This window comes from Puntigrus tetrazona, chromosome 13, assembly GCF_018831695.1.
Source record: "Puntigrus tetrazona isolate hp1 chromosome 13, ASM1883169v1, whole genome shotgun sequence".
Taxonomy (NCBI): Eukaryota; Metazoa; Chordata; class Actinopteri; order Cypriniformes; family Cyprinidae; genus Puntigrus; species Puntigrus tetrazona.
In genome coordinates, this window is record NC_056711.1 from 914,351 (window position 1) to 929,402 (window position 15,052).

A 15,052-nucleotide genomic window follows, 5' to 3' on the forward strand; every position below is an offset into this window, starting at 1 on the left:
CCTGCCTCACAATGTTTGGACAAGTGGAGAAAGTTGAGGGAAATAAATATTTCAGCCCTCTGCAAGCTCTCGAACCCATTCAGATTTGTCTGTAAATAAGCCTTATTTGATATGAAACACACCCGCCGGTCGTAACTTGTGCTGGAGCGCTTCAGATGTTTGTCACGCCGAATGTTCGCTTTAACACCATGTATGACTGATGAGTGATTTACCGCGCTTGTGTAACGTCCAACCCTCCCACACGGGTCTCATGACATCACACACGGTGCCGTGACAGCCATTCGAGATGCAATCGGGTACGCAGCCAACCGCGGCTTCTCCATGCTTCACTGTAAACAGTTTGGACAAATATTGAGAGCGTTCATTAATTTATAAGGATGTCTGTGTAGTTTTTGGACCCGGGCCTGCACTTATTTGATACGGTGACACGCAAAGCTTTCCATTAGATTGGAGTCTATCGGCGGCAGGGCAAAGAAAACATTCGCTAAGTCGAAGTGACGCTGTTCGAGGGAAGCGTTTGGAAACGGCGCAACAAATGCTTTTTAATAGAAACGTAGGGGCTTATGAAAGAAAAACACCTTCATATTCATACGCGAGCTCCAAGCACACAATCCCTGTCTGTTTTTCGCACACACCGAATTCAATTTGGAAACCATCATCTAGCTGCAGAGAGGCGGACAGGAAAGTCATATTGGTATAATGCTCATATTATCAATCATCTTGACGTTTTATTGGCTTTATCACTGTACATGCCATTAAAATGATGTCTGGCTCAGACTGTCAGGGGCAAACATTAAACAGAGCAGGATTAAAATGCACATCTCGAACAAGTCTCCCTCTCCCTCTTAAATGACTTCCCAGTCAACAGCACAAGCCGCTTTAGCCTTTGAGAAATGCACCAGGTGTTATAAGTCAACACTTTCCGTGACAGGCCGATAGCGTCAGATTTACAGAGATGCAAAATCTCTCCTGGATTCATCTACTGCTGCATTAAAAAAAAAAATAAAAAATATGACAGCGTGTAAAGTGGAGAGTTATAAACTACTGGATCTACTTTAACATGTGCGCTCCTCATCAAAAGTCAACGGCCAACTCTTCAGGCACCGGACTGATATGCTAATAATGGTGCTCATAAGAAAACATTAATATTACCGCTTGCGCCATTAAAAGTCATTTTGGTGGTTCGGAGAACTGTGAGGAAAGTAAATATCCATAATTCAATGGATCCTGACAGTTAAAAGCTTGTAAATGGATGTTTAAATGCGACCACTGTAGCCAAGCTGGCAAATACACTATAAAACTGAATAATTCTCCTTTACAGCATTTAATCAGAGGTGGTGCTCAAGATCTAGAGCAATGGACAAAAGTACTAAAACAAGTTTTTACAAATGTAATAAAAAAAAGAAGACAAAAACAAGAAATTACGATGAGTCAGATGACAAGAGAATATATAATAAAGGAGAGGACAAATATTTTAAAAAACATTTTGTAAGATGTATGCTTACCGTCTAAGGTATTCACACTGTACGCATTAATTGTAATAATTTTAAATGTTAATATAAAATAAATATACATTTATAAATAAAATATTAATTAGTCATAAAAATAACAGGCAAAAAATAAGGCGTGAAAACATTGTCCTACTGAAAAAAAAACTTAACTATTCTTCAAGAAAGTACTTTAGCCTATTTACTACAAATTGCAATTTTGTAATTCAATATGCTACTGGCTGCTTTAATTATTTGGACTCAAACACATACAAACTGGAAAAATGTTTTTTTTGTTTTTTTTTAAAAAAGGTAAGTGGTTGCAAACCATTCATTTTAGCTACATTTAAATAAATTGCAACCACTTAGATAAAACAAAAAAGTACTTTTATAATAATATATTTAATAAATTAAATTGCAGTTTAAATAAATGCAAGTACAATTTAAGCTACTGAGGCTGGTAACAGCTCCATATTTTATCTGTACAATAATTAAATGTAATGAATTTACGAGTAAGACACTGAATTTAAGCACTGAATTTTTTTTAAGAAGAGTCTTAAAGATAAAATAATTTTTACATTTACTAGCAATTTCTTGGAAGTATATGGTATATAAATTATTTCACGTTAATATTAATTATTTCAAGTTAATATTACATGTGCAACAAGAACACTTAAACGAACGGTGTTACAAAATATTTGATACAAATGCACTTAATGGTGTACAAAAGTATCGACATCCAATTACTTTCTGTAGTACGTAGACGTCTATGTGGGACCCTTCTAGTGAATCGGTTTGTTTTAAGAACCTGATCACAAGTTTAGGGGCAGGATCACCTGTTTTTCAGAACAACGGCAATCGGGACGAGAGTTTGAAACTTCAGCAGTCATTATTCGTGCAATTTTGTTTAGTGCCTCCCAGCAGTGCAGAAATTACACACTTCAACTTGAAAATGAAGAGCAGATGAAGTGCAGCCATTAAAATAATTTGATTACACATCTAAATCTCACACATCTGCTTTGGAAAAAAAGATATTAATCCAAAAGGCAACGAGCTACGCCTCTTCCAAAAGCATTCTATAAATAGTGAGGCCCATTCCATCTCCTCGCTCTCCATCCCAGTGCAAAGCAGTCGCTCCAGGCAACTCATCAATACTGCACTGCTGCACAAAAGATGCCCAGTTCATCTTACTTGTAATATGGTGAAAATCTCCTTTTGTGAGGGAGCAGTTCACATGCAGTCATGAAATATGTTATTGTGTCTATCCTCGTCCCTGGCGAACAATGTTGTCCTTTCTACTGCCGAGCGAGGCCTGGAAACACCCTTCACACTCACTCAATGGACTCCAGTCACTACACATTAAGCATCACAGCTTTGGACCATATTAAAATAATTATGACATCACTCTTCTGGCATATTTCTGCACAAAGGAACGAGTGCATATTTTTGCCCACAGTTGAATGCGGAGGAAGAGGCCCAGCTGAACAAACTCAAAGTCCTGTTTAATATCCAAAGCTCTTCTAGTCTCAGTTAAATATAAAATGATCTATGGGCCGCAGCGCTCTTGATGGAGAGCCTTGCCGAGTTGCATCATTCTCCTTAATTCCATTCATGAGCCTTTCCCCATCGCTTTTTTGGCCGTTTGTCACATTTCTCCATTATTCATTGTGTTGGGTGAAAGATGGATTCACTAGGATAATGCATCAGTTCCAGCTTTCCACTCTAAAGAGACTAGCACATAATAATGTGTACGAACAAGGGCAGGCGATGATATTTGTCTTCATATAGAAACAAAGGAACGTTATTTTGATGCGTTTCGTGTGAATGTATAGTATAACCCATATACTGATCAACAAGCATCACTGTGAGCAAACGGCTTAAGCGTGGCAGAAGATTTTAGCTTGACACCACACTGGATTTAGTTTTGGTAGAATAAGCTTCGGATTTTCTTTGCTTTCGAGTGACGTTGTCATGATGCCAAACTCTAGTCGATACAAATACCTGTACAATTTCATTGAGATTGTGACACTACAGCAAAATGTATCATGCATTTGTACAATTATTACCAAAAAAAAAAAAAATTTATGACGTTTTTTTTTGTTTTCAATCACAACACCAAAACAAAAAAAGTGTTAACATTTTGGAAATAACCAGTTTTGTGTAGGTCAACATCTGTAACTCACTTAAAAAAAATATAACTATTTTTTATTAACTATTATTATTAACTTTAAAAGCACAAAAATGTTCCTTATTGGCATCGGTGTTTAAACATTCATGGAGACTTACAATTGCGCAAGATTAAAATCTTGACGATTTGAAAATTAAAAGTTGTTCCCACCGAGTACGATGACATTCTTACAGATTGTTTACACCTCTCGAGAATGACAAGGTAGAAGGGGAACAAACATAACGTACATGGACAAATACATAGAAAAAGTAGAATATACAATAAAAAGTATAGCACAAGAAAATAAAGTGATGAAAAAAAAGACAACCAGTATGTAGTTTAAAAACATTGTCCATATAAAAAAAAAAAATAAATTAAATGTTTTGCAATGTTCATTTTTAAAGAGTATTATATTTCAATTCCATTTCAATATAAACAACAACTGTGTTTCCCATTTGGCACTTCTCTTTAAACTGAATTTTAAATTTAAAAAGGCATTCTCACTTTAGTTCAGTTAAGAAAGGTGCAAACCTGTCTTGTATCTGCACTTTCAACATGTCACCCATCACCTCAACAGAAAGAGACAAAAAAAACAAAAAACAAATATTACTCTTTTCATTGTTCCTGCTGATGGGCAGAGACAGACTCAGGAAAACCAAACGCTGTGTGTAAGGATTAGAGTTGCAGGAGGTGTCCGGGATTGCGAGGGCCAGCGGGGGTGGTGAGTGTGAAGAAAGATGGGGAGGGGACGTGGTGAACCCTCGTTTAGGATTTGAGAGGATGCTCCCCCTCAGATGAGCTGGAGGGCTTCCCCTGAGATAACGAGAGGCCTCTTGCTGAGCCGCTGGGAGAAACATCCACTGCATGTGTCCAATGGATAACAGCACCTCCACAGGAGCTGTAGCCAGAAAGCTTTCAGCATGGCAAGAGAAGGGCAGGATGAGAAATAACACCTCTGGATGAACACAAGCCAGACTCAAAGCTTAACACTCACATTGAGTGAGTGTCTACCTGAACTGGACACTTGGACCCGAGCACTCATGAATAAAGTGATATGCATATGAATGCAGTTTTTCAACTGTCCATTCTCTTGTCTTTTAAAGGGAAAGGCTCATTTTACTCATTTGTTACAACCACTGTATGACTTTTTTTTCTGTGGAATAAAAAAGAAATTAGCAGAATGTCCAAGCATCTCTCTTGCATGCAATAAAAAGCAGATGTGGACCAATGACCGTCTCATACACTCGTATACAGAATGCTCTAAAGCCATATAATAGGCTTTGTTTGAGAAAGCTACGAAAAAGGGAATGAGACCAAAAGTCATCAGTCACTAAAAAGGTGACCATTAACCGATCATTGTATGGAATGGAACAACAACAACATCTGCCATAAATAACTCTTTCTGTGTTCCAAGGAAGAAAGTAAGCCATCTGGGTTTCCAAAGACACGAGGGCGAGTGAATGCAGACAGATTTTTCTTTTTTAGGCGAACTATTCCTTTAAAAATGAGAACTCGTAACACATAAGACACTTTCATGGTCTCCTGTTTGACTTTCACTTGAATCACAAATCACTCCTGACTAAATGTTTGATGTAATAGTCTTTCCATGTACGTTTGATCCAAAGATTATGCCAGCAGAAGTTTAGTCTGATGAAACCATGAAAGCACTCTCCTCCACAGAGAAAGCGGTAATGCAATGCAGCACATTATGAAATGCATTATCATTTCAGACAGTTACTTTAGCAACTGTAAAATGGCACTATCAAGTCATCCAACAGTAACCTCTAAGTGTTGAAAAGAAAAGATCTTCTGCTTCCTAATAAATGATTTAGAGATAGAAGTTCAGATATATTCTAAACATATTAAATAAGAGGTTGTAAGTTGTGAGAAATGAAGTTACGAGCAAAGTCAAAGCGGAACATAAAAGAAACCTAATATTGTAATGTTGACTCCATATAGCGTCATCCAACTCTGTGCCAATTCCAATCTCCCGCAGTTTAAGCAAAACTCCATTTTCATTTTATTCATTCTGCATGTTTCATTAATACTTGTCACACCCTCGTAAGAAATCTGGCCGTCCTTTCGTGGCTTCCGGATATTCTTTTCATTTTTAGCACCTCCAGCTACCTCCCATTGGTTTTACAACTTCAAAACACACCTCATGAAAAAATCAGGAGTTATCTGACATGTGTCCCCCTACCCGGATGGCATGCCAACACCAAAGGCCAGCATTGATTTTCTGTAAAGCAGGGCCGGATTAGCCCCCTTTAGGGCTCAGCTGCCTCAGCACGGCCTGAGGGGCTGCTATAAAGCTAATAATTAATTTAAACTGCCTGCCTGGCCTGTCGAAGGATCCACATTTGCAACACACCACCAACCGGTTGTGACTATGATTCTATAGAGAGAACATGGCATTTATACCTCCAGCACACTGGACAAAGATGTGCGGTCACGGTGTGTAACTTCACAAAACAACCTAGCGATGCACTCGGCATGTTTAAAGGCAGTAATGGCTCGAGTGAAAAATCAAGATGCAACTCCACTCTATTATTCTTCTTCGTTTTGCACACCAATTCGTACTTTACAAATGATTCGAGAAATGCAGGAACAACTTGCACTGAACTTTCTAACATACTGACATGGTGTAGAGTGAAACAGCACCGTACCACAAACAGCTCAAAGCACCCAATTCTGTACACTGAGTGACAAGCTTTGAAGCCATAAAGTCCTCAGCATGGTCTTATCAAGAGCTCAGAGCACAGTAGTGCAGTTGAAACACAAGGAGGTAAAGCTTACTTTTGCCTAGACCTCTGTTTGATGGCTGACACATCTACTGAAGAAGGTCTAGAAAAGCAGATCTTAAAAAAAAATAATAATAATAAATATATATATATATATATATATATATATATATATATATATATATATATATATATATATATATATATATATATATATATATATATATATATATATATATATATATATATATACACACACACATACACATATACACACACACTATACAATATAATATACACGCTTTTCTCGTTAGTAAAGCCGGTTCTTTGATTAGCGGTTAATCTACAGCTGAGTATTTAGGGTATTACGCAAAATCCTTGAATATGCAAGCCAAGAAACAGGAACAGACGGTCTACGTCGCAGGTCTATAAAATTCCTTCTTTCCCTTCAGTGCCAGAGAGAGCTCTTGTAGAAGGTCCAGTAAAGGGTTTTCACCTGAACCCCTTTATCTTATTGACGCAAACTCTCCTCAGATCAGACGCATACTGCCGATGTAGGGGCAGTCTAGGCTGTCTGTCTGTAGGCTCATGAGGATATCCCACCTCCTCCCTCTCCTTCAGTGTTGGGCATTTTGATGCCTCACGCTCTCAGTTCTGAAACAGACTCTGAAGACCAACAGACCCAGACACAAAAAGACAACTCTTTCCTCAAGACCAAAGCAGTCTCGGTGCCGAGAGGGAAAAATGCCTTAAAAATACCCAGATAATATCAGACTCCTGTCTGAGATGGTAAACAACGCCTGTTTACCTCATAGGTGTTTCATGTGACACTGTTTACATGACCAGTACGTGGTATATAGGTAAAAGCCAGTAAAGTGAGGAAAAAAAGTATTTGTACTATTTATACAGCTTAATAAAATAAAACATTAAAATCCAGCATTTTGAGCTGATAATGGCTTTTTTCTAAATTCATGATCAGTACTAAGATGTCACAGATATGGTATAGTGATATTAAATCTAATAAAACAGCATTTTTGCATGTCTCCGTGGATGTACTCAATAACGTCATGTTGCCTCGATTTTTGGCAAACAATTTAGCTATTTTGATATGAAATGCATTGCAGATCTTTGTCTGCACTGTTAAATTTAAATACAAACAAAATCAATAATAATAAAACACTAAATAGTTTCAAGATTTAATTAAGTAGGAAAAAATACTTTCCAGAGTATTTCAAAATTCATTCAGTTCTGATAATTTGCTGAGATCGTTATCAATAATTTAGAAAAAAATAAATAAATAAATAAAAAACCTGCAGGTGTTAAGAATGACAACGTGAGCTGCCAACTGGTTACAAGTTCCCAAAAAAACCACCCATTAATAAGAATGCTATTGGAGGAACGGGACTACTTTCCATGCAATGTTTTGTTTTTTGTTTTTTTAAAGACGCACATAGTTGTTACGTGCTTTAGCTGTGAAAAAGCTCTAAGCGACTCTGAAATGTGGGGGGAAATGTTTTGCAGCTGTGTTTAAAATCTGCAGCAGCTGTTTAAACCCCTGTATGGTTTTGGTATGCTGGCCAAGAGGAAAAAAAAAAAAAAAAAAAAAAATGGGATGGTACACGTTTGCAAAGCAAGCGATTTGGATAGTACCCTCTAGTTCATCACTCTCCAGGTGGCACACCACTGTTTAACAGAAATCATAACACTGCGGCTGACTTATTATTCTGGGCAGCATCTATCTGCAAACTGTTACGGCAAATATTTTCTAATAACGACGAGCGCTTGGAAGGGTAAATTCCTAACAACAGGGTTCATAGTGTGTTTTATGGTGGCTGGACAAATTCACACAGCGTTAACATTTATCACAGCGCCCGGTTGAAGAACTGCCCCCAAACTTCAAAACATAAGAAGGCGCTACAATCTTCTTTTCAAATCTTGGCAAGATAAAGCCAGCGTATCTGTCTTCGCTTTTCAGAACCGGCTCGCTAGGAGACACTGTGGGAGACAAAGTGTCATGGAGCAAGCACATTGAGAGGATAGTACCGAGGGGGAATCCTTTGTTCCGTTTCCAAACTGCTAACCTCCTTTTTTTTCCCCCTTTGGGAAACGTCCAGGGGGAAGTTAAAGTATGGCAGGCTCTTTTTTGCTTCAAAGCACTAATAAGTTCCATGCCTGCGAGTTGCTTACATCATTAATCAGCGAGATGGCTTTGCGTGATAAAGGACGTAAACTGGCAGCGAACCATGGACTAACACAGATTTAACGTTAGTAACCCACATCATACCAGCAGCCCAGATGCCAGCCGTTGCTCGTGCTCCGGCGCTCCAGTCACAGGTCAAGCAGCGCAAATAGCGTTTCACTAAACGTGCCCAGCGACGAATTAAACATCCTTCTTCATTAGCATGATGTTAAAGCCATTTGTGGATTAAGCTTTGCGATAATCAATCAACGTGAACGAGAACCCGAACGCGACGCGATATTGACGGACCGCTTTCCAAAGCGAAGAGAGAATGATGTCTAACTCGTTTGTTTCTAAACATGTCAAAACAGAGGAAGGGAGTCAGGCATGTCTGCCATGCAGGGCCCCATCAGGTCAGGCTATAAAAATCCATCACCGAGTTTGTGCTCTGCTAAAGCGCTAAGGAAACATATTGTAGATTTTAAGAGCCTTTTTATTCAGCCAGACTGTGTACTAAAACTAATTGGATTTCTGTCAATGGAAAAATATATCCCTGGGAAGACTTTGAACTACATAACGCTGACGGTACAACGGCCCATGAGGGACCGAGCCTTCCTCGATGCCAAACGTGAGGGAGGAAAATTAAACCAACGGTCAACATAAAATATTAAAATAGCACGGTATCGAGTTTTTGAAAAATGATGTCAGGCTCACTCATTAGCTTCACCAACACAGTGAATTAAGCTACATTTAGTGGGTGATAATTGAAATCATAGCTGTAGTCATTACCGCTGACATGTCTCTAAATAATACCCTATAAATTTCCCCTCCGTTTTTTGGGGGGCTCCGTGACAGCTGGCAGGGCCTGAGAAAAATAAAGTACAGAAACTATTATTCTCCCCTGTGTGACCGGCCTTCCTATTCTCTCTTCCTTAAAGCCAATAAAACGTCAGCTTTTATTCTACCCCTCCAAAGTGCTGGCTGGATGTCAGCTATCCTCTCTAAAGCCCTGCCACAGAAAACTGAGGGCCTGTAAATCACTATGTCACAGGCGCACCATTCGTCTTCGGGTATACAATAAAACAGGGATGCTGTTATAGAGAGAATGACGCCCGTGCCCAATATATATTTAATTTGAACAAAAAGAGAACATAAAGACGTTCCCTTCCATTCAAGACGGGCGGTTTGAGATGCGCCTGGATGGGCCGTTCGGCGCGTCTGAACAGATATTTGGCTGATGGAAATGCTGATAATGATTTAAAGTTAATTCTTTTGCCATCAGGGCTCTTTTGTTGCACCAGAACAGCACAACTGTGATTTACACGCAGAATAGAATGACTTTTTGGCATCAGACCGCAGAACATTTATTGGCATTTACGATAGGTGGAGATGATATTGGAAAGCCATGTAAAATCATTTTGTACTTAACAAGATTTTTTTGTGGAATAAACATCTACAACAATGAAGCCGTTCATTTATTCAAGATGTCAGAGCAGCAGTCTTGAGAGCATCATTTCAAAACCAAAGTACACAAGTCAGCAGTCAGAACTGACATTTACAATCTAGGTGGTTTGTGAGATAAACACGGGGTGATTAGTGATCGTTTGACAAAGCGGAGACCTTTCCACCACTCAACACGGAATGTTCCTGGAAAGATGAATTAGAAATGAGATTTAGAGACATTTCGTTATAACAACATGCACCAGAAAGCATCTTGAAAGCTTTTCTCATTTAGTGGCTCCTTAAGCCTGCGGTTCAAGTCCAAACACTAGCGTCAGTCTGTGCATTCATACCTGAGCTTTAACTTTTGCCATCCAGACGGGACAGAAGGACAGACCTCTAAACGAATACCATATTGCTGCGGTTTGGCAGTAACATGTGGAAGAAAAATGTTTTTTATCAGATACAAGATTGTCATCTAACCAAAATACAGAAAGCATGATTTGCCCGCAAGAACTTTTCAAAACTAATTTGGTACGACTTGATGATGTTCCCCTCTAGTTGGCCGGACAGACGACGGTGCCTGTTTTGGCGGCCGCAGAGATACTGCACATCAACTGGATTTTATTCTTCCCGGGGCAATCAAGCACAGCTCTGTTTATACAAAGACGCAAAAGAGACAAGGACATGCGTCTTCTCAAGCTAAGACCATCTACATTAGAAACGGCTGGAAATACCAAGACGAGATGAGGGCATGTCTTCCTGTTGCTGTTAAAACAGAAAAAAAAAATAAAATCTGAAGATGAACGATAACTGGAAGTAAACAGCGCAAGAGAATGGACGTATGGCAGTGAAAAGGTTACAAGCAAGCTACAGTGTGGTTTGCATAGTTGATTCCAAGACGTAGGTAATTTTTTTTTTTTTTTTTTTTTTACTTTGAAACATTTATAAATGTGTGTATACATAAGCCACAATCACCCAAATCCACAATTCTCTAGGTTTGCTAGTCCAGCTTTGCCAAAAAGTGTCTAGTCAAGTCTGATTTCAGTGAAACATACATGACGTATTAAAAACAGAAATTACTGTCTAAAGTTGAACTTTTAAAGTCACGATAATAATGATGCAGCTTACAGATCAGGCCCAAAAAGGAAAATCTGTCCAGATCTCGCTCCACCCTTTGGTTGAGAAGAAATTCTCTCTTTCGTTTAAAGTCATGTTTGCTTTGACCTTAAAATAATTCCCTTCAGCATAACTGGGTCATATCTTCGCAGTGGAACAAAAAACGCACAAGCGCCACACACTAAACTTATTTAAATTATCCATTAGCGAAGCAGCAAGTAACAAACATGTCAACTGTAATGCATCCAAAATGGTTTCTCTGTATTCTCACAATTTTGCCTGTCAGCTCATCCTCTCTTGAAGCAATCACAGAGGTACAAATTTGCTGGGAGAAATTAAATGAGATTTTATTGCTTCATAGCTGATTTATAAGACCGGCATCCTGAATGAAAATGCATAAATTCCATTTCTGCCACTTGCACCCGTCTAACAAACTAGACAGGGCTAAAGGAACGCAGCATCCTCTTCTAATGCAAGCCAAACAGCCTGGGCTGTTCCCAAATATTAGCGCTAAATAAGCCTGATAGATCAGATATGGAAAATTCTCATTTCCACAAAAGCATCAATTTCCATACCCTCTGCGGGCTAAGTGATTTGACGACTTCATTTCGACAGTTTCTCCCTCGTACTCTTAACTGACATTTTATCTACATACTGGCACAGCCGTAGATTGAACACACCCGGAAGACAATGACAGGCCCTTCTACCGTTGTCACTTCTCATTTCGGCGAAGAGCGATGCGTTTTACTGGCTTATGCCAATAATAGCCCCATCAAAAAGGAGACTCCACCTTGCTCTGATGTTGAGGGAGCACTTCATGTCGCAGGCTCTCATTTGTCAATTAACAGGAGCCTTCTGGTGTTGGCGCGCGGGGGCTTGAAAGACAAAGTCTCGCCCGTGACGAATGAAGAGAGACAGATGAGTGAAGCATGAGCTGGAGTGTAATACTATAATGTGCTTTAGATATGAATATAAAACGACATTGCTGACAGTCCATACAAGGTTATATTTCATTTCTTGGTGTACCCATCCACCGTACTTTGTCTTCTTTGTTCCGTTTTCATCAGACTACTTGCATCTCATTGTGACAGGCTGTCTACTTTTAAAGCGGCTCCATTTGAAAATGCAAGTTAGCATATTTGATTTGCCTTCAAGACGTATATGCAGGTGAGCGCGGGTTTCTGAGTTAATGCGGAAACTCTTGCGCACTGGATGATAACTAGCCACCTCAAATTTCGAGAACTCGAGTCCAGCTGTTCAGTTATGAGCATCATTTTAAATTCTGTTGGATGCTTGGTTTTTACATTCAAGCTTTACACAACTTAGAACGCTTTCCCTTTGAAATATATTCTCCTTGATTTGGCTGTTGGCTCATATGTAAGGTGGCGTAATAAGCTGAATCTGATGACAGACAGACTGTCGGACCTCCTAGACAGAAAGTGACACCGGAGAAGGAATTCACGGCTGCATCGTTCCTCTGCATGACTGAGGGCCATCATGTTTACCCCTCATCTGGACAGGACCAGACAAGACAATAACATTCCCTTTGCTTTCACCATCTACTCACCACAAAGCCACGCATGTCTAGGACACTGGAGGGGACACTTTGACAGCAATCCCCGACCTGGGATTACTGCTCCTGTCAATGATCTAATACCTTTTCATGGCTAGTCTTGAGAAAGGTACCGTTTCACCTTCATACCGACTCAACGTTAAAACCACACAAAAGGCACCTTGGGAAAGGTCTGATAAACTGAATGTGATTTCACATGCGTGTTTGCAGAGATTCTCTCGGACACCTCTCACATCAGGTAACATAGCCTGCATATGTGCACATGGGTTTGGGCTGTGGTACATTACTGTGATGACCATGTCTTCTTACTGAACATCTAACTTCCATTTAGAAAGTTCTCGAAATAGTTACTCAAAAAAAAACTTTTGACTTTATTAACTGATCTTTACAGGTAGAAATTAAGTAATCCATAACATGCAACAAAATATTTAATGGTACATTTCACAGGCAGTCTGTGATTTGGTAGATGAACATGTACATTTTTAAATTGCATGCAAAAAAATTATTAATAATAATAATTCTCAGGTCATTCCAAAACTACATTTCTTTCTCTATGGAACACAATAGAATTGTCTATTCCTTAAGGTGTTGTTTTGATTTCCATTGACTTGTCTATAGATAGACAAAAACTGTATATTTTATTATATTGCATTATATTTATCATATTGCAAAATATTACAATAGGATTATATTACTATTTGATAAATTAAACATGATAAAATATGAAGAGTTTATTTTAAAAAATTAATGTTGCTTTATGATATGTTCTTATTGTGTTAGTTAGTCAAGTTATTTTTTAACCTAGTCAAAATAACTGCAGTTTGAGTTTAACTGGAATGCACAATGACAAATCATTATTTCTGAGAATAGTTAAAAACAGAGTTATCTTGTGCTCAACAGAATGAAGAAAGTCATACATGTCTGAAACAACATAAGGGTGAGTACATGATGAAAATTTGAAAGAATTATCCCTTTAAATAAGCAGCGAATGGGGCTTGTTTTTGACTCACCTCACGGTAATCATGCATTTCTAAAATATCTGGACAGAAAGCAACAGGGTGCAGATGTTTCATGATGCACTAAACTGTTAAACGGTTTTAAATTTCTGGGTGAATTAGCCCTTTAAAATAGGGATTTGCCAAAAAAAAAGAAAAATAAGAAACTAAAACTAGTCAATCGAGATGACTAGTCAACTACAGTGACACATCCTGTATAAATGTTCATTTCTGGATGACCCAGATTGTCTTGTGGCAGCCCTGAGGACAACAAAAGAACCTTTCCATCACTTTGTCATGTTCACATATTTAAGTCCTCATGCTAGAGGGCAGGATGTCTGTCTATTAACTTCTTACTGTGGGGTCTTTGTGTGAACATGGCAGAAGCAGCAGTGAAATCCTGACTGTAGGCCACATCCTCACTTTATTCTGATCACATGCTTCTTTATAAATTAAATTTCACACTGAATGTAACCCTAACCCCCAACAAAGCATATGACCAAAACGGCTTCGGTGACAGAACCTTCTGTTGTACTCCGAGGCTCCTTGAAGTGGTAAAAGAAAATGATTTCAGAGCCAGCTTTGGCATTCTGTGTTTGATATGTACATACAGATGTCAGGGAGGGAGGCTTTCTGCTGACAAGCCCCGATGCCAAAAATCATCTTTATTGGCAGTGTGACTCTAAGCGAACAAGACTGAGGTTATTCTAAAACATAAGTGGTAAAACCTCACAGTGAACATGACATTGTTCTAGCAGCATTCCCATTAATAGCCTATCAATGTTCCCAACTATTCTGGTAATTATCTTATACATAAAAATGATATGATGAGAGCATAATGGCTCAGCAAAGGCAATAAACCACAGTGCAAGCGTTCTAGCTGTAGCAATGCTGCATATTTCACTAGCGTGCGTATGGTGAAACTGTTAGGAAACATTAAAGAAGAAACTGATGCAATGAGGAGCGTTGCATTAAAGAACAAACACCAATTCATGCAGTAGATGTAGAGATGAAGACTGAAGAAACAAGCACATTTGTCCGTATATAGCACTTCACACAACTTGTGCATACGACAGCTGGCCATATAACGCATGGGACAATTTTACACCCGAATATCGATAGCTCTGGGTTCGACGGCGTTCATCCAGGTCGCCAGTCACAAATGCTCATTAGGAATATTAATGCGCCGATAAGCGTACATTTGTGCACGACACATTGAAGCAGCGCAGGATTTGCCAATTATTAATGTGACAGACTCCAGTGCAAAGCGAATCAATTAAATGGAAGAATCCACATTTTCAGCACAGATAACTGCCTCAAGACGACAATTTTCACATGACAAAAAGAGGCC

The 15,052-nt window shown here is 39.0% G+C and overlaps 1 protein-coding gene across 3 annotated transcripts in view; it reads right to left on the bottom strand.

Annotated features, from left to right (window-relative positions):
• Nucleotides 1-15,052, bottom strand: part of lrmda (leucine rich melanocyte differentiation associated) — a 243,597-nt gene that overhangs the window by 226,942 nt on the left and 1,603 nt on the right. The gene's annotated exons all lie outside the window — the stretch shown is intronic.